The sequence below is a fragment of the Lithobates pipiens genome, unplaced genomic scaffold (genome assembly GCF_037356315.1).
Source record: "Lithobates pipiens isolate NorthernLeopardFrog02 unplaced genomic scaffold, aLitPip1_a1.2 Scaffold_16, whole genome shotgun sequence".
NCBI classification, from domain to species: Eukaryota; Metazoa; Chordata; class Amphibia; order Anura; family Ranidae; genus Lithobates; species Lithobates pipiens.
The window spans coordinates 119,329,822-119,349,518 of NW_027507748.1; positions in this window are offsets into that span (position 1 = coordinate 119,329,822).

The window sequence follows — 19,697 nt, forward strand, 5'->3', positions numbered from 1 at the left end:
GGGGCAAGCCCATAAAGGCGGGCCCAAATACCTGTTTCCTCCTTTTACATTCTACTTACAGTCTATATCTGTGAGAGAGAAAGTGGTGTCATCTGCCTGGCTATGCTGTGAGATGGGAATGTGAGAGGCTACTTTCAGACTGGGTAGTTGTGGGCGTCGGCGGTATAGTGGTGCTATATTTAGCGCCGCTTTACCGTCATTTTAGCAGCGCTATTTGGCCGTTAGTGGGGTGGCTTTAACCCCCACTAGCGGCCAAAAAAGGGTTAAAACCGCCCGCATTGTGCCACTGCAGCGGCACTGCCCCATTGTTTTAAATAGGAAGGGGCGCTTTAGGAGCGGTGAATACACCGCTCCTACAGAGCTGCAAGGATGCGCCTTGCAGGACGTTTTGTACCATCCTGCAAGCGCACCCCTCCAATGTGAAAATCCTTGGGCTTTTACACTGGAGACGCAGGAGAGGCTCTTTACAGGTGCTATGTGGGCACTATTTTTAGCGCTGTAGCGACTGTAAAGTGCCTCAGTGTGAAAGTGCGCTAAGGCCCCTTTCACACTGAGGTGCTTCTGAAGAGCTTTCCATTCATTTCAATGGAGAGGGGCGTTTTTTCACCGCCCTGCCAGCACAGGTTTTCGTGAGCTTTTCAGGCTTTTTTTTTTGCGTGAAAGTGCCTGAAAAGCACCTCGTGTGAAAGGGGTCTAAATCTCAGAAATAAATAGGATTACAAAACATTTGATGGATAAAACATCTGTGTATTTAGCTGTTTGCCTGGAGTTCAGCTTTAACAGACAGCTGGCATGACAACAATCAAGCTTGTGACACGTGTAAACATCTAAATGACATAACCTTTTAAGGTGACTGTTTTCAGTCAGTTTGGGGGCCAAAGGTTTATTTTTTGTTAGCACATTGTCAACATCAAAAAGAAGGGTCAGGACAGACAAAGTTCATGCAGTTATATTCACATCAGAGTTCATGAATCTGGAAGCCAAAGTTAGAAACATTTGGAGGGGTGATCAGAAATATATATATAAAAAAAACTGGAATTAACAGATAAGCAACATGTCAAATTATTATTATTATTAATAACAAGTGAGACATAATGGGTACATATAATAATGTGCAGTACACAGAAGCATGGGGTTTTAGAATGCTAATAATCAGAAATGATTGTGATGACTACAATATGTGAAATAAAGTGCCCACCTTTTTACTAAAACTGTTGTTGCTTTAGTCATCATTAACCTCCCTGGCGGTATGATTCAGTCTGGATTTAGGTGCTGAAAGCGGTACAATTATTTTGCATGGAAATCTGGCGTTTTATTTTGTAGTCCTGTAATTCTTAGGAATAACGCTCTTAAATCTCTTCAAACCAGAGTCTAGCAGACATCCCGGATATGATAAAGTTTATAATATAATAACTAATAATAAAAATTATTCAATAATGTAATCAAATCCTAAAACACTGAAAAAGGGACACGTTTTGGTTGCTATGGACAATCTCCAAATTCCAGGCAGAAAAAACAGTATTTATAATATAAAAGTGCATGCAGGGCATTGCACAGACCACTAGGGACAAAGGGGGTGTGTAATTTTGTAATACAGTACTGTAATCTGTAAGATTACAGTGCTGTGTGTGTTTTGTGTCTTTTTACTTTTTGGAATTTGCCGCCGTTCTCCGCTCCCGTGCGCCGTAACGCCGCAGGGAACGGAGCTCGGCGGCATTCGGCACTGTGAATTGAGCGGAGGACAGCTCGATCACACAGCGCGAAGGACATCGCTGGATCCAGTGGACAAGGTAAGTAAGTCTCCCTGTGTCCTCACCTGCATCCAGCGAAGCGATCCCGTCTGGCTCTGGGTTACCGCTTCTATCAGTAAATTCCCAACCCGAGCCAGACTTGGGATTACCGCTAGGGGGGTTAAAGTGGATCTTTACCCAAAAACTTGATGTGTCACTTAGCCTCTCTGCCACCCCTCCCAACTCCTTACTAATTTCACAAATATAAAAAAATAAGTAAATGTGAATAAATTGATATAAATCACGTTAAATACAAAATAAATGAATGGATTAGCATCATAGGTTGCAATTCATCAATCTAAAAGGAAAGGAGCAAACAAGGTTCATAATATAAAGTCCTCTATCGCAATTCTTTCCAGGACACCACGGTGAGTCCACACTAAACAGCAAACACCGAGAAGTGGGTGCGCTTACCAGATGGAAGCTTAAATAAAGCCTGGTATATTAATCATCAGTGTCCTTCTCCTTATAGCGTACGCTCATGGCTGCTGTTAGAAATCATGGGGCCCCATACAGCCTACCTGACAGGGCCCCCTCCCCGTGCCCTGCCAATCATTAGTGGTCGAGACATTCGGCACATGTATACTTTTATCCATGTATATGTGTGGCTGTGGGTAATGCCTCCACTTATGATTGGCAGTGCACAGGGAGATGCTAACTGTTAAGTCTTGATTACTTTTGTGCTTGGGTGGGGGGCAGTAAAAATATGCAGCTGAGATCCATTTTTACCATCCCCCAACCACTCCCCCTTATGCAGCAAAGGCACTACTTCTGTAGTACACCTGCAGGGTGTTTTACACAACACCCTGCAGGACTATGGCAGTAGTGTCTTTGCAGCATAAAGGGGAGTGGTTGGAAGATGGTAAAACTGTGGCTGAGCTGCACATTTTTACTGCCTCCCCCCCCCCAAACACAAATGTAAACAAGATCTGAACATCTCGCTGTGCTTATGTGATTATCATCATTATCATCATGATGATCACACAGTACAGACGTTGTATACCTCTCTGTATGTTTGTTACTGTACCTTCCAGAAAACGGGAGCCTGCCAGTGCATCGGGATCCCTATGCTGCCTATGCTCTCAACCACTTCTCTCTCATCTCCCGCCACTCAGATACAGCTCGTCCTCTGCCCTCCTCAGTTACTAAGGGAGGAAAGGAGAATCACTCCACCAGAGATCGGCTGTCATCAGCCGCAGCCAGCAGGAACTTTAAAACAGTGCGGCGCTGGCTTTAGACACCTGCACCCCGAAATTGAAAAAATAGTCCCTCTCTGCTAATCACCTCCTGGGCTCCTTTGCTGTACTGATGGGGCCCAGGTAAAATAGATTTATGTTACAGCAAGCCTAGGAGCATTATCAATGCTTTCACCTGGGCAAAGTGCTTTTACCAAAGCTGAAGAATAAAGTTTCCTGGGCCCCCCCTGCTGGCCGGGCCTGGTACAGTAGGACTAACTGTACTGCCATCAGCGGCCCTGCATACGCTCATGGATCAGCTAACCCCAATGAATGGCAGCGTTCACATAAACTTTCCCCATGTTCAGCGATCCCAGATAATACTAACAGTGGCTCCAAAAAGAAGAGGAAACCCTCATAGTGTAACACCGCTTGAAGAATTTATTTAAAACATGTGGATATTGCACTTACATTAGAATCCATTCAAATACAGCATAAAAATAAAAAGCCGTCCGGCATTTGGGAGCCCGTCCTCCCCTCGTACAACGTGATGGCGTCACTGCGTGCCTTGCCAGGTGCGTTTCGTCACAAATGACGTTGTCAATGGGGAACGGGCAGCGCAGCGACGCACCGCCATTTATAGCCAAACCTCGTTCTGAGACATCCAGCTCTGCAGCCCTGTAGCTCTCTTTGGCCCTCTTATGCCTCATCCCCCTCCTTTGCTAATGAGTGAGAGAGAAAGAGAGAGAGAGAGCTGTGCATGATCTCTTACGCCTAGGCTTTTTACCAGACAAGAAACAGGAAGTGGGCTGTATAAGGTATTTACTGGCAGAAAAAAAATGTTTTGCTATCCAAAGTTAAAACGACAGGGGCAGAAGATTTAATAGATGGAAAGATTAAAAAATGACTGAAAGTCCACTTTTCTTTCAAAAGACTTTTACAATGAAAGGCTCCTTTTATTATATTCTAAATAAGTCCCAAAACCAGTTACTATACGATTCCCAGGCTTAAAAAAGTATATATATATATAAAAAAAACCTCTGTTACCTTTCATGAATGAGCCAAAGGGATTGATTTACTAAAGGCAAATAGGCTGTGCACTCTGCAAAGCAGTTGCCCTCTCATAGGTGTGCGCAGCCTACTGCATTACTATGTGTACCCCAAAGCTCAAACACACATATCTTTCTCTGCAGCCTCTGTTGCACAGGACAGCGATTGAATGGGATTCCTGTTCATTCACAAACTAAAGCATAGTAAACACAGTTTATTATGCTTTAGTTATGAATGGACACAGTGAGCGAGTGCGTTTACTCTATTTCTTTTAGAAAAGGAAGGGCTGGTTAATTACATATTTACTTGCCTCTTCCCCCCACTCTCCATCCTGAAATATCCCCTGCAGCAGCCGGGGGGAAAGGAGAGGAGGGAAGCCAGCAGCACTCTGGGGCAGGGGGGCCAACAAGGGGGGGGGGACCCGGGGAGTAGGGAGAATCGACACCACACATAGTGATTAGGATGTGCCCAGGCACACCTAGCACAGATTCATGTGCACGCCTATGTGCCCTGTGCAAGTGCAGCTGAGACCTTAGTAAATGAGGTAAGGCTTTCCTTTATAAAGAGTACCCAATCACATGCAACATGCAAGGATCATTTAAAAAAAACAGCATTTTTGCTGGCACATGATTGGATGATGGAAATCAGCAGAGCTTGTGCTGATTTACTAAGCTCTGCAGCAACTGCAAAGTGCACAGGTTTTTTGCCTTTAATAAATCAACCCAAAGCCTCCTTCATTTGTGTCTCACAAGTTTGCCTTTCCAGGCACTGCAGCCTACGGTGGGAGGGTTTCAGCAGCACAGTCACTTCTGCCAATCCAGAAAGCAGTGGGCAGGTCTGGGTGTGGAGCTACAGACTTGCGAACCAGTAGTGACAATACTGATAGACAATACATCTTCGTATCCCACTGTAGTGCAAGCAGACATAGCCTAGAAGAGAGTGGCAACCCTGCTCTAATTTCAGGAGCAGTGCAGCATTGTTGCCACCCCATCACAGCAAGCTGAATTAGGTGGACTTCACAGGTAGGCTCAGTACAACTTTATAAGTCCAAATGGAAAACGCCTTTTGCCCTTAAAATATAATTTAATTTTGCAGCAGAAAACTATGAATGTACAACTATGTGTGTTCCTAGTTCTCGGACCTGCTCTCAATCAGAAAACATTGTCATAGAGTTCTTATCAAGTAAACTTGGTCTATGTGCCTAAGCTTACAAAATCTCTGGTCACAAAGGAGTTAAGTTCAGCACAGAATTTTTCTAAAGGTGGTAAACCCCATTTACAGTGCTTTGAAAAAGTATTCATACCCCTTGATATTTTCCACATTTTGTTATGTTGCAACCAAAAATGTAAATGTGTTTTATTGGGATTTTTTTGATAGACCAACACGAAGTGGCAAATAATTGTGAAGTGGAAGGAAAATAATAAATGGTTTTCAAGATTTTTTTACAAATAAATATCTGAAAAGCCTTTTTAATTTAATCTCAGTATAAATACAGCTGTTTTGTGAAGCCCTTGGAGGTTTGTTAGCCTTTGTGAACAAACAGCATCATGAAGGCCGAAGAACACACCAGATAAGTCAGGGATAAAGTTGTAGAGAAGTTTAAAGCAGGGTTAGGTTATAAAAAAATATCCAAAGCTTTGAACATCTCACAGACCACTGTTCAATCCATCATCCAAAAATGGAAAGGAGAGCATTAATCAGAGAAGCAGCCAAGAGGCCCATGGTAACTCTGGAGGAGCTGCAGAGATCCACAGCTCAGGGGGAGAATCTGTCCACAGGACAACTATTAGTCATGCACTCCACAAATCTGGCCTTTATGGAAGAGTGGAAGAAGAAAGCCATTGGTGAAAGAAACTCATAAGAAGTTCTGTTTGCAGTTTGCAAAGCCATGTGGGAAACACAGCAAGTGAAAGAAAGTGCTCTGATCAGATGAGACCAAAATTTTACTTTTTGGCCTAAAAGCAAAATGCTATGTGTGGCAGAAAACTAACACTGCATATCACCCTGAACACACCATCCCCACCGTGAAACATGGTGGTGGCAGCATCATGTTGTGGGGATGCTTTTCTTCAGCAAGGGCAAGGAAGCTGGTCAGAGTTGATGGGAAGACGGATGGAGCCAAATACAGGACAATCTTAGAAGAAAACCTGTTAAGCCCCATACACACTATCAGTTTTTCTGCTGAGTTTTTCCTTCAGATTTACCAAAACATATAATATGAGGTCAAACATTAGAAATTTCAATTTGTATGCAATCAGACAGGCCCTTCCACTACATGGTTTTGGTAAAACTGAAGGGAAAAATGCCAGAGCTACAATGGAATGGTTTAGATCAAAGCACATTCATGTGTTAGATGGCCCAGTCAAAGTCCAGAACTAAATCCAATTGAGAATCTGTGGCAAAACTTGAAAATTGCTGTTCAGATACTCTCCAACAGGGATGAGCTTCGTGTTCGAGTCGAACATACGTTCGACTCGAACATCGGCTGTTCGTCCGTTCGGCGAATTCCGAACGTTATGGGCCGTTCGTGCCAAATTCGCGTGGCGCTCACGGCCCACAATGCACTGCGTCATCGCAGTGCATTGCTGGCTCATGATTGGCCAAGCATGCCCTGTGACCCCGCATGCTTGGCCAATCACAGCGCCAGCAGCGAGGAGAGCCATGATTGGCCACAGCGCGGTGGCCTTGTGTAGTGTGTTGGCGTCTGAAGCAGTTAGTGGGTGTTCTGTGTACCTTCAACACAGTATACACCGATCGTTATCGGCCGATTTTCGATCTTGCTCTTCTGTAGTGGTTGTTGTCTGCTTGCCCTGACTGCAGTATACACCGCTATATTCACCTCACCTATATAGCTAGTGATCTATCTTTTATAATAGAGCTTGCAGTCAGTAGTGTTAGGAGCTTGTGCGGGCTGTCTGCATGCTCTGTACCCTGTAAACACCGCTATATCCACCTACATAGCTGTTCTCTATTTGAGCCCACTTGCCATCTGCAGGAGTTATTGAAAGTTGTGTGTGCCTCCAGCACAGCACAGTATACATCTGTATATACCCCTTTATCTCTGGTGTTCTATAAAAAAGGCATCTGCAGGAGTTAGTGGGTGTTTTGTGCCTCCAGCACAATATACACCTGTATCTACCCTTTATTGCTGTTCTCTAATAGAGCCATCTGCAGGGCTTAGTGGGTGTTGTGTGACTCCATTACAGTATACCCCTTTATCTCTGGTGTTCTATAATAAAGGCATCTGCAGGAGTTAGTGGGTGTTGTGTGCCTCCAGCACAATATACACTACCCAACTGCTGTTTTACGCAACTCCCTTCAGGCCATTACCATGTCTGGAAGGCCAGCAAGGAGAGGCAGACAGGCGCGAGCCAATAAAAGAGGGCAAGCAGGCTCTGTGTCTAGAGACAACAGTGCTGGTCGTGGACGCGGTGCATTGTCACCAGCACGTGGCCATGGGACACGCTTGTCCTTCTTTTCGGCAGCTGGACATGTTGAACCGCAACATGCCAATGACTTGGTAGAGTGGATGACCAAGCCCTCTTCATCCTCCTCATCCTCTCTCACCCAGTCTCAGGGTACTAGCAAAGCAGCTGCCAACGCATCGTCTTCCCTCGTCTTAATTTCATCATCAGTGACTCCTTCCCTAGACCCACCACGTCCTCCTGAGGAGTCTCCTGAACTCTTTGAGCACAGTGTTGGGTACATGCTCCAGGAGGATGCCCAGTGTTTTGTAGCCTCTGATGATGACACTCAGCTACAGGAAGGCAGTAGCGTGAATGCAGAGAGAGGGGATGCTCAAGAAGGACAGCAATCTGGCAGTCATGTTCCACAAGCTGCAGCATACTGCCAGGTTTGCTACAGCGATGAAGAGGGGGGGGGGGGGTGATGATGGCACTGACTCCACGTGGGTGCCTGGTAGGAGAGAGGAGGAGGAGGAGGAGGCACATGTCCAACGAGGCAGGATGCCCTCCAGGGGCCAGCTTAGGGGCAGCACACCGACTAAATCACACCGCAGAGCTCCGCCTGTGCAGGGCGCTGCCTCTGCGCGTTATTCTAAAAGTTCTTTGGTGTGGGCCTTTTTTGAGACAAGTGCATCAGATCGCACCGCTGCTATTTGCAACATATGTCTCAAGCGTATCTCGTGTGGCCAAAACATCAGCCGCTTGGGCACCACATGCTTGACCAGACACATGTTGACCTGCCAGGCAGCTCGTTGGCAAGCGTACCTCAAAAACCCACACCAAAGAACAAAGCGGATCTCTCCTTGCTCCTCATCAGCTGGCATCTCCAACCCCACTAGACCTTCAGTCCTCTCTGAAACCTGCTCTGAGAGGAATGAAGCTGTAGAATTAGGTGTGTCACAACCAAGTGCTTCCGGGCACTCTGCTAGCAGTACACCCATGTCCGATTATAGCAGGCAAATGTGACTGCCCCAGCTGCTGGACCGGCGAAAGAAGTTCACTCCCAGCCATCCACATGGCCAGCGGTTGAATGCTAGCTTGGCTAAATTACTAGCACTTCAACTGTTGCCTTTTCAGTTGGTAGACTCGGCACCCTTCCGGGAGTTTGTACAATGTGCGGTTCCTCAGTGGCAGGTCCCCAAACGCCACTTTTTCTCACGGAAGGCGATTCCGGCTCTCTACCGGCATGTGGACGGCATTGTCCTTGCCTCGCTGGACAGGGCGGTCAGCGGTAAGCTTCATATTACCGCTGACTCATGGTCCAGAAGGCATGGACAGGGACGTTACCTGTCTTTCATGGCCCATTGGGTCACTCTTCTGACAGCTGGGAAGGATGCAGGACAAGGTGCAGTAGTGTTGGAGGTTGTTCCGCCACCACGCCTCCAAAATGCTACTATTGGTTGTGACACACCTCTCTCCTCCACCCCCTCCTCTTCTTCTTCCTCCATGGCCTCTTCCAGTGCTCTGTCCTCAGAACCAGCGGTGCTCTGTAGGCGTTCCAGGGGCTACGCAAGTATGCAGGCAAAACGATGCCATGCCGTGCTTGCGCTGGTTTGTTTGGGGGACAGGAGCCACACTGGGGCGAATGTTTTGTCAGCTTAAGCCAGGAATGGTGGTTTGCGACAATGGCACCAACCTCCTCTCCGCCCTCCGACAGGGACAACTGACCCATGTGCCCTGTGTAGCTCATGTCCTTAACCTGGTGGTGCAGCGGTTCTTGGGCAGGTACCCCTGCTTACAGGATGTCCTGAAGCAGGCCAGGAAAGTCTGTGTGCATTTCCGCTGATCATTTAATGCCTGTGCTCGGCTGGCTGAGCTCCAAAAGGAGTTGAACCTGCCCAAGAACCGCCCTATATGTGACATGCCCACCAGGTGGAACTCAACGTTGGCCATGCTGCAACGGCTGCACACGCAGCAGAGGGCCATCAATGAGTACCTGTGTGACTACGGCACCAGGACAGGGTCAGGGGAGCTTGGTTTTTTCTCACCACGCCAGTGGGGCATGATCAGGGATGCATGCACTGTCCTGTCACCGTTTGAGGAGGCCACAAGGATGGTGAGCAGTGACAGATCATGCATCAGTGACACTGTACCTCTTGTCCACCTCTTGGAGCATACGCTGCATCGAATAATGGACAGGGCACTTGAGGTAGAACAGAGGCAGGAAGAGGAGGACTTCCTTGCCTCTCAAGGCCCCCTTTATCCAGACAGTGTTCCTGCTGTGCCACCCATCACACAGGAAGAGGATGAGGAGGAGGAAGAGGAGGATGATTGTGTCAGCATGGAGGTGGAGGCTGGCACTCAGCATCAGCAGCAGCAGCAGCAGTCTTGTAGGGATGATTTACAGTCCCAAGAAACACGTGGACTTGTACACGGCTGGGAGGAGGTAGCTGCGGATCATGTTGTCCTTAGTGACCCAGAGGACTCCGGACCGAATGCCTCAGCTAACCTACGCTACATGGCCTCCCTGATCCTGCAAAGCCTGCGGAAGGATCCTCGTATTCTTCGGATCAAGGAGAGGGACCATTACTGGCTGGCCACTCTCCTTGATCCACGGTACAAGGGTAAGGTTGCCGACCTTATCTTGCCATCGCAGAGGGAGCAGAGGATGAGACATCTCCGGGAGGCCTTGCAGAAAGGTCTGTGCAACGCGTTCCCAGAGACTGGGAGGTTACAAACTCCTGGTCCTGGACAACGTGTTGCTGAGGCATCGGTCAGAAGGAGCGGTAGAGAAGGTGGCCGTCTGACTGATGCTTTCAGACAATTTTTTAGTCCCCAGCCCCAAGGTATGATCGGTTCCAGCAACCATCGCCAGCGTCTGATTTACATGGTGCAGGAATACCTAGGGGCAAGGTCAGACTTGGACACCTTTCCCACCGAAAATCCTCTGGCTTACTGGGTCTTGAGGATGGATCACTGGCCAGAGCTTGCACAGTATGCAATTGAGCTACTGGCCTGTCCTGCATCCAGCGTTCTTTCGGAACGCACCTTCGGTGCTGCTGGTGGCTTTGTTACCGATCACAGGGTGCGCCTGTCCACCGAATCAGTTGATCGACTGACCTTCATCAAGATGAATCAGTCTTGGATCACCCACAGCTACCAAGCACCTGAAGCTGATGTAACCGAATAATTTTGTTTGAAATATCACATCCCTTCAAGACTGCCTATGCTGATGCTGAGTGACTGTCCTGTTATGTTGATTGTCTATCCTCTTCCTCCTCCGCTGATATATTGGAAGAACATTTCTGGTTCTGGGTGATGCCATCAGCCCAATTTTTCTGCCCCTGTTTAACAGGGGCGTTTAATTACAATTTTTGATGCAATGCTTTGCAGCAGGGCTAATTCCTGCAATAAAACTAGAGTATATGGGAGAGGTTGCAGTGTGGTCGCACCAGCACCAGTGCCTAAGGCCCAATTTTTCTGCCCCTGTTTAACAGGGGCGTTTAATTACAATTTTTGATGCAATGCTTTGCAGCAGGGTTAATTCCTGCAATAAAACTAGAGTATATGGGAGAGGTTGCAGTGTGGTGGCACCAGCACCAGTGCCTAAGGCCCAATTTTTCTGCCCCTGTTTAACAGGGGTGTTTAATTACAATTTTTGATGCAATGCTTTGCAGCAGGGCTAATTCCTGCAATAAAACTAGAGTATATGGGAGAGGTTGCAGTGTGGTGGCACCAGCACCAGTGCCTAAGGCCCAATTTTTCTGCCCCTGTTTAACAGGGGTGTTTAATTACAATTTTTGATGCAATGCTTTGCAGCAGGGTTAATGCCTGCAATAAAACTAGAGTATATGGGAGAGGTTGCAGTGTGGTGGCACCAGCACCAGTGCCTAAGGCCCAATTTTTCTGCCCCTGTTTAACAGGGGTGTTTAATTACAATTTTTGATGCAATGCTTTGCAGCAGGGTTAATGCCTGCAATAAAACTAGAGTATATGGGAGAGGTTGCAGTGTTGTGGCACCAGCACCAGTGCCTAAGGCCCAATTTTTCTGCCCCTGTTTAACAGGGGTGTTTAATTACAATTTTGTGTGAGCAATATATCATTTAGTGACAACTTTATGTAAAAAAAAAAAAATATATTTTTTTGTCATTATTCAATCGCTTGAGGCAAAAAAATAAAATATTCAATGGGCTCAACATGCCTCTTATCAATTTCCTTAGGGTGTCTACTTTCCAAAATGGGGTCATTTGGGGGGGTTTTGTACTGCCCTGCCATTTTAGCACCTCAAGAAATGAGATAGGCAGTCATAAACTAAAAGCTGCGTAAATTCCAGAAAACGTACCTTAGTTTGTAGATGTGACAACTTTTGCGCAAACCAATAAATATACAGTTATTGACTTTTTTTTTACCAAAGACATGTGGCTGAATACATTTTGGCCTAAATGTATGACTAAAATTGAGTTTATTGGATTTTTCTAATAACAAAAAGTAGAAAATATAATTTTTTTTCAAAATTTGTGGTCTTTTTACGTTTATATCGCAAAAAATAAAAATCGCAGAGTCAGTCAAATACCTTTAAAAGAAAGCTCTATTTGTGGGAAAAAAAGGACGCAAATTTTGTTTGGGTACAACATTGCATGACCGCGCAATTACCAGTTAAAGCAGCGCAGTGCCAAATTGTAAAAAGACCTCTGGTCATTGACCAGCAAAATGGTCCGGTCTGAAAGTGGTTAAGCAATAAATAGTTCCTCTTCAGTAAGCAGTGATCCAAATTGACAGGTGTACCCAACTTCCACTAAATGTAAAATGGAACACTGAAGGTACCATCATAGCGACACCCTTCCAAAGCTCCTCATGCAGGTAATACAGCGTACTGGATAAACAGAGATAAGTAATGGGTACTCTTACCCGAAGGTGTGGACCCACACACCTTAGTGGTGAGTCAGCACTGACACCCGAATGAGCTGCTAGTATTTGATTGGGCCTGCACTCTGCTATTACACCCCTAATAACTTGGCTCAATCCCCTTGACACAGCTGTGGTGCAGTGTTGGTGTGAAGCTAACAGAGGATGACCCCACAATGTACAATACAACAATAGTGTACCTTTGTTATTACCTGGGTATCCGATGCTCCACCTGCTGGAAAAGGAACAACGCTTCACACCAATTGTACTTAACCAGAAATGTGTTTTTACTGGAACTGGTATAAAACAGTAATTACAGTATTAGCACTGTCGCACAAACGTAATGCAACAGCACAATGGGCATTCACAACAATCTGTATATTTAAAGTTGTCTTGGATGACCCCTTAGAATGTATCTGCAAGTGGGACTAGCTCTCAGAGTGACAACGCTTTAACTCTGGGCACCTTCCCACTTCCAGCACACCTAGGTAACCACATGAGTATAAAGTTATCAATACAGTACAACACAATCACTAGGGAGCTCCCCCTACTTTATAATGCAGTTCCTCTTAATATCAATAGAATGCAAGGCCTTGAAGTAAGGCTTTCTGCTAGCTATTTGTGTTGTGAAAATTGTAATCCAAACAGTTAATCAAACAAAGGTTATTGTAGAGTGAGTGTTAGAACTGTCTTTGCAATGCAGCACACTTACAACTGCCTTTGGTGCAATTAGTTCTGAACCGCGCAGTGTCAGTAATCAATGGAACGTAGGCTTGAGGCCTGTTTGAATTCAGTCCTTTAGATATGATCTCCTCTGTGGGACTACTGGTCCCAGCGACACTGTGCTTAGAATCTAAATGTGGAAAAGTGCGTTAACTATGGACGACAGCCCTCTCACCAAACTGGGTCCAAACAGATGGATGTCTCCGCTCCACAAGATCTCAGTCTATTTGCTGTGACCATGCCATCACGCTGTTCCGTTTCACAAGGTCACTAGGAGTCCTCAGTTACCTCCTTCAGGGTGCTTCTGGATCCTTCCCGATCTAACCACACTGCTGCTCCAGCATGCTGTGGTGTGAAGTCCTCCTCTGGCTTCCGATGTTGCTCTGCGCTGAGCAGGCCACAGTGCTGTGGGACACACACACCCACAGCTCCTTACAGGCAGGCCATGCGTCCAAAAGAGAAAGAAAATGGCCGTGCAGGGTCTTTTATATCCTACCCAGCATGCAATTCAGTACTGAGTGTTCATGGGTAGATCACTTGGCAATCTGGGTAGGTAGGTCACTTGTACAATGTAAACAAACAGTAATTTCCTGCAACATTTCTCCATGTTCTTGAAAGGGAAAATAAATGAAGTCCATTTCATGTTTAGGCCACTAGATGGTGCCAAATACCAATTTATAACACTGCCTATAGATTAACCCCTTCCCGCCGAGCGTACGCAGATGTGCGTACTCGGCTTCTGGGGGGGTATACCGGGATGATGCCCGCACCTGCAGGCATCATCCCGGTACCGTTTTTTTCAGCAGGCGATTGGCTATCCAGCCATAACAACCGATGCGGCTAAAAGCCGCTCGGCTGTTTTGCCGGAGGAGCGGGAGGGGACGTCCCCCCTCCTGCCGCCTCCCGCCGCTGTTACCGGTGCTCCCGCTCGATCGGGAGCACCGATTCCATGTCCGCTGCCTCCGGCTGCTGGGGAGGAACTGGAACAAAGCCGTAATCGGCTTCGTTCCAGTCTCCTCATAGTAAACACGGAAGCGACGTCATGACGTCACTTCCCGTTTACTCGGCTGCCAATGGCGCCGGTTTAAAAAAAATATCCGATATTCAGAATCGCCGTTTTCGGCGATCTGAATACATTGAAGTATAAAGGAGGGGTGGGGGGTCTTTTAGACCCCCGATCCCTCCATAAAGAGTACCTGTCACCACCTATTACTGTCACAAGGGATGATTACATTCCTTGTGACAGCAATAAAAGTGATCAAATTTTTATTTATTTTTTTAAAACAATTTAGTCATTTTAAAATAAATAAAAAAAATAAAAAATTTTTTTAAAGCACCCGCCGTCCCCACGAGCTCGCGAAGCAAAGAAAACGCAAATGGAAGTCGCGCCTGCGTATGTAAACGGTGTTCAAATCACACATGTGAGGTATCGCCACGATCGTCAGAGCGAGAGCAATAATTCTAGCACTAGACCTCCTCTGTAACGCTAAACTGGTAACCGTAAAAATTTTTTAAAGCGTCGCCTATTGAGATTTTTAGGTACCGTACTTTGTCGTCAATCCACAAGTGCGTGCAATTATAAAGTGTGACATGTTTGGTATCTATTTACTCGGCATAACATTATCTTTCACATTATGCAAAAAAATTGGATAATTTTACTGTTTTTTTTTTTTTTAAATTCATGAAAGTGTTCCTTTTCCCAAAAAGTTGCTTTTAAAACACCGCTGCGCAAATACCGTGTGACATAAAATATTGCAACAATCGCCGTTTTATTTTCTAGAGTCTCTGCTAAAAAAATATATATAATGTTTGGGGGTTCCAAGTAATTTTCTAACAAAAAATATGGATTTTAACTTGTAAACACCAAATGCCAAAAATAGGCTTAGTCATGAAAGGGTTAACATTGCATAGCACTAACAGGCAAAAATACCAGCTCTACATGGGGTTTTGCCAATGTATAAGGAATAGTGAGGTATGACTTTTTAGAAGACAATGAGCACAGGTTCTATGCCAGCTAAGCCAGGTGATATGAGAGGATCCAAATTCATTGTTGGTGCAAGAGATCCTTGTGAAAATGAAAATTTTCAATAGGATAATAGGGAGTAACATGTTTTGATCAAGACAGAAATTAGTACACAGTGATGTGAGGGTGTCATTACTTAAAGTGATTGTAAATGATCACCTTGTAAACCTTGTAAACGATCACTATGTAAAACAACACATTCAGTTTAAAATAGAATAGAAAGGCAAAATATTTTTGTATAGATATAAAAAAATAAATTTTCCCCTTTTTTTATAAGTACCGTATTTATCAGCGTATAACACGCACTTTTTTCCTTTTAAAATCAGGGGAACATCATGGGTGCATGTTATACGCTGATCCCCTGCCATTGTGAGCCTCTGGGCGGCTTTTGGCCACCTTTGGCCCTTCTTGGCGGCTTTTGGCCACCTTCGGACGTTCTCTGCAGCTTTCGGCCACCTTCGGCCATTCTCAGCAGCTTTCGCCCCCTTCGGCTGTTCTCAGGAGCTTTCGGCCATTCTCGGCGGCCGGGTGGGCCGAAAGCAGCTGAAAGCTGCCAAAAACGGTTGAAAGCTGCCAAGACTGGCTGAAGGCGGCTGAAAGCTACCGAGCACTGCCGAGATACACAGGACATCTGGCTCTGTATCTCGGTGACGCCATTTAAAAAAAAGAAGCTGACAAGCCTGCAAATGATGGACAAGGCTGCAATTGACACTGACAAGGGAGCGACATGGACAAGGCTGCATCACAAAGTTGCATATGACACTGACAAGGGTGCAATGATGGAAAAGACTGCAATGATGGACAGGAGGCACACTGAGCTTCCCAGTGAATGGCTGTGCAGGGGAGGCACCAGACAAATCTGGTCATTGGAGGAGAGCTCACTGAGTCCACAGCATAGCTATAAAACTGACCACGGTGTGTCCTCCTGCTTAGTGTGGTTAGTTTGTAATATGAAAGCAGGGGGGACTGACAGAAACACCATAGATTTCACATAAAGAAAGCAATACAAAGAGAACAGGATTTTTTCTCATACATTACATGGTACAGCAGGACCCTAGCAAGAGTATTAAGTGTTGGGGTAACAAATGGGGTAACATGATGTTATAGAGCCCAGGTGACAGGTGTATGCCTTGTCCACAATCAACCAGATCTAATTTAATTAACATCTATGTATATAGTTACGTAGTTAATCCGCTTGAGAAAAGGAACACGTCTATCTGTTTTGACCAACAGAACAAAATAAATGAATGGAAAATAAAAAATCCCTTCCTGATACCTGAAGACAATCAAATATTCCCTGGATCAACAATGTCTGGTGTTATTACCTTTAAAGAAGTTGTAAAGGCAGAAGGTTTTTTTTATCTAAATGCATTCTATGTGTAGCACTGACCCCCGAAGGAGCTGCTGGTTTTATTGGGCTTACCATTACCTCCTTGTTTGCTTCTCCATCTAGGGAGTCCCATGATAGATGGCCCAAAGAATGTGGAAACTGACATTGAATCTTCTTTTGGGTTATTTATTTGAAACAGAAACAGTCTTTCAATAAAGGGTAGAGGGTTAGGAGTTAGTTCAGGTACTTAGATTGTAAAAATAATGGAAGTCCTTAGAGAAAATACAGAGAATAAAGACTGTTTCACGGCTGGATTTAACAACCCCTGGATAGACCTCCTCTCACTAGGCCTAGCATCTGGTAGGGTGCTCGACAAAGTCTCTGCCACAGACTTGTGATGTACACTTGAGCGTTTCTGAGGGACATAGATAAATTTAAAGAGCTAACATACGTTACCAGGTTCTCTCAGCCGATCCGGAGATACCGTATGTATGTCGATCCATGTTGCTTCCTTCAACTAAGCCTCCAGGCTCCTTCAGAGAAGCCAGCCATGTGCACGGCCTTCTCCTGAAGAGTTCTTCTCTGGGGTTCTTCAGTTGCTGGGCTTCTCCCTTCAGATGAGATGGCACCGGACCACCCTTGGATCAGTAGGCCCGAAATCCAGTCAGGCCTGTCCCTGCAGTTGACTCAGGATGCATGGTTCCGCACCCCAGGCCAGGAGGGCCATGGGGCTGGGTCAGGAGGACCACCAGAACCGAACAGACAGAAAATAAAAGTTCCAGCCACATGGTGTCGGTACCTTAAATACCACCCCCCAGAATACACAGCAGGAAAACACTCCCACTGGGTTGGTTCCAAGAGAACTAGTGACATTCAATGCACCCAGCTAGACTGCGTTTCTACTCTTGCTGGCGGTGACAGTGACACCTATGGTCAAGGAGAACCCAGTGCAACCCAGCTGGACTGGTACTGAAACCAGAAATTTAGAGAAATAGTCCTGAAACCCAACTGTGGTTTCAGGCAAATTAACTTTTCAAAAACCATAGCGCCTGCTCGTCAGGAGCCAGCGCTACATATGCAATAAAATAAAAAGCCTTCTGTGTGCAGCAGCCCCCCTCAGCCCCCTAATACTTACCATAGCCCCATCTCTGTCCAGCGATGTCCACAAAATTCCTCAGCCGTCTGGGACTCTCCCTTCTGATTGGCTGAGACACAGCAGTGGCACCATTGGCTCCCGTGGCTGTCAATCAAAGTCAGCTAGCCAATCAGGAAAGAGAGGGGGCAGGGTTGAACAGGTCCCCCCATAGCATGCTGCTTGCTATGGTGGCACTCGACAAGAGGTAGGGGCCAGGAGCAGTGAAGAGGGACCCAAGAAGAGGAGGATCTGGGCTGCTCTGTGCAAAACCACTGCACAGAGCAGGTAAGTATAACATGTTTGTTATTTAACAAAATAAAAAAAAACAAGCCTTTACAATCACTTTAAATGTTAACATCCAAATATATGAGTGACGGCTATTGACGTCACGGCCGACAGAGGACCCAATATCCGCGGAGATACCTGCGATCATCTCACAGTGAGGAAGAACGGGGAGATGCTAACGTAAACAAGCATCTCTCCGTTCTGCCTAGTGACACTGTCACTGATCAGCTCTCCCTGTAATCAGGAGCGGTGATCAGTGACGTGTCACACACAGCCCCTCCCCCCACAGTTAGAATCACTCCCTAGGACACACTTAACCCCTACAGCGCCACCTAGTGGTTAACCCCTTTACTGCCAGTGACATTTTTACAGTAATCAATGCAATTTTTTTAGCATTGATTGCTGTATTAATGCCAATGGTCCCAAAAATGTGTCAAAATTGTCCGATGTGTCCGCCTAAATGTTGCAGTCACGATAAAAATCGATGATCGCCACCATTACTAGTATAAAAAAATTAATAATCAATAAAAATGCCATAAAACTATCCTCTATTTTGTAGGCGCTATAACTTTTGCACAAACCAATCAATAAACGCTTATTGCGATTTTTTTTTACCAAAAATGTGTAGAAGAATATGTATCACCCTAAACTGAGGAACAACATTTTTTGTACATTTTTTGGGGGATATTTATTATAGCAAAGAGTAAAAAATAATGCATTTTTTTCTAAATTGTCGCTATTTTTTTGTTTATAGCGCAAAAAACTAAAACCGCAGAGGTGATCAAATACCACCAAAAGAAAGCTCTATTTGTGGGAAAAAAGGACGTCAATTTTGTTTGGGAGCCATGTTGCATGACCGTGCAATTGTCAGCGACGCAGTGCCGAATCAGAAAAAGTGCTCTGGTCAGGAAGGGGGTAAATTCTTTCGGGGCTGAAGTGGTTAAGGGACTCTTACTATGAAGAAGCCTTACCTGTATGTGAAGCTTAAATCTCTTTTCCTAAAGACATAAAGTACATCCTTGTCCAATGTAATAACTTTAAAGGATAAATTCACCTTTGGGAATATGTTACATGTTCCATCCATTTTTAGGGTGGAAAATGTAACATGTTCCCAATGCTGCAGCCACTGCCCGCTGCCCCCCTCCATGTGGCAGCAGTACGGGGAGAAGTTTCCTGTACTGGCTGTCACTTTTTAAAATCAGCGTGGCTGTGCGGGGCTCCACCCACATGGCCGTCACATTCATTAACATAGCTCTGTCTCTGAATGAACTACAAACCCTGACATCCTTTGTAGTTAACAGCTTGTAGTTCTCAATGAACTACCACGGCACTGTGGCGCACTGTGGTAGTTCATTGATTTCTTCCTGTCAATATATCTGCTTGTCTGTACGGAATGTACAGGATGTACGAATACACAGATATACTGACAGACCTGAAGAAGACCAGCATAGCACCAGCGATCTTCTGATCGCTAGTGCAATGCTTTACAGCAGGGATCTGCAAGTAGCGGACCTCCAGCCTTGGCAAAACTACAAGTCCCATCATGCCTCTGCCTCTGGGTCTCATGCTTGTGGCTGTCAGAGTCTTGCTATGCCTCATGGGACTTGTAGTTCTGCAACAGCTGGAGGTCCGCTAATTGCATATCCCTGCTTTACAGGCTTCAAAAGAAAAAAAATTAATAAATGCACATATTTTTACCTACAAAAAAATGTGCATTTATAGTTCATTCATCATGAACTACTTATGTATTTATACAAATAAATTAGGTTATATCATTCCTTAATTTCCTTTTTTTAACATAGAATTAAATCATGAATAAATTCAGTTCAGCTAATATTTCCTCAACTATAGATATAAGAATTCTACATTTATGAGGA